Here is a 1,534-nt window from a genome sequence, read left to right on the forward strand (position 1 = left end):
AGGAACACAGATTTTAGACCATCCCAAACTCTGTCTTTGAACATGATAGGCGTTTCACGAATTACTATTAACAGAACAGAGACAGTCATAAGTTAAGTTACTATTCAAGTACTTTGGTGGAGACATGAGAGAGACAAATTAGAGAAAAGCAGGGAGAATTTTATTACATGTGTTAGATGCTGTCTGACAGCATCTTAGCCTTTGATTGATGGGCGTAGGGGATCTCTTCCAAAGGCTTTTTTTTTTTTTTTTTTTTTTTAAATGTGTCACAGGATTCTGTGTCTGATACAAAGGTGGGCAAGGAGATGGTTATTTGGAGAGCAGAAAAGAGCCCAAGACAAATTCCAATTAGTTTCTGGACCTGTAACATCCAAACTCTCCACCATCATTGAAGCTTTAATTAGAGAATCAGCCTTGTAGAGAGTTCAGCTGAAGATGCAGATCAGAATTTTTTCTGGGAACTTCCATTCACACTTCCCCCTAGTGGTCAAACATCACATTTTGTGCATATGGGGGCTACATATGATTTATTTTAAATTATCAATAACCCGTGTTGCTATGAAGTGTTTTCCAGGATCTGCTGTATGAGGCTGTAGTAGGCAGAAAGAGCAGTCTTCAAGATAGAATAATATTGCATAAAACCAGTAAGGTAGACCCCCGGTAAAGGGATAGAAACACAACATTCAAAACACGACGTCTATGACCAGTGGTGGTTACAGCGATTAGGGTCACTAGACAATTCGCCACAGTTGTCCTACACGAGACATATGAGACTTGCACGTGGCACAGAGAGAACATAACAGGCGGGCGAGCAGGCTGGCCAGGAGTTCTTGGAAGGCTATCTTGGTGATTTGTTCCAGGGCAAGGGTTACTGGGGAGTCTGCTGGGCCCAGTGTGGGGACCAGAGCAAAGTATGGTCAAGTCTGCCTTCTTCGCTTCTCAGGAATGACCACCTGTTCCTGGGAGGATCCCACTGTGACCTGCAGTTGTCTGCTGGGCCCAGTGTGGGGACCAGAGCAAAGTATGGCCAAGTCTGCCTCCTTCACTTCTCAGGAATGACCACCTGTTCCTGGGAGGATCCCACTGTGACCTGCAGTCCCCAGTCAACAAGCCACAATAGGATGCCGCACTTCCCCCGCTGCTGCCGGTGACCACAGAAGGTACTGGTGCTTTCTCCAATGAATAAAACGTTAAAGGACAGACTATTAATGTTAAAAAGTAACACAAAACTCCTAAGATGACCAGGAATCCTTGTACCGCCTCTATACCCACCAGAGGGCAGGAATGACATGCTCAGCAGGGGGCAGGGGATCCCTGCTGGTCAGAGCTGGCTTTGTGTATCATAAATAATTAAATACACACACACACACACACACACACACACACATCAAAAACATTGCCCATCATGATCTCTTTTTTTAGTCCTCTGTTTCTGTCATAACATTTACTTGTGACATGTGATAGGATTATTATACTTTAAAATAATCAGGAACACAGTTTGGCCTAAATGGAGTAAAGATAACATAAGGACAGA

At 44.0% G+C, this 1,534-nt stretch overlaps 1 protein-coding gene across 1 annotated transcript in view; it reads left to right on the plus strand.

Moving 5' to 3' along the window:
• Nucleotides 1–1,104: 1,104 nt before the first annotated feature.
• The window catches only part of Daw1 (dynein assembly factor with WD repeats 1), a 61,725-nt gene continuing 61,295 nt past the window's right edge, over nucleotides 1,105–1,534 (plus strand). The window contains exon 1 of the mRNA XM_008825885.2: nucleotides 1,105–1,160. The gene's annotated coding sequence lies outside the window, so the exon portion shown is untranslated. The remainder of the gene's footprint in view (nucleotides 1,161–1,534) is intronic.

Source organism: Nannospalax galili, unplaced genomic scaffold, assembly GCF_000622305.1.
Source record: "Nannospalax galili isolate Female #2095 unplaced genomic scaffold, S.galili_v1.0 scaffold127, whole genome shotgun sequence".
Lineage (NCBI taxonomy): Eukaryota > Metazoa > Chordata > Mammalia > Rodentia > Spalacidae > Nannospalax > Nannospalax galili.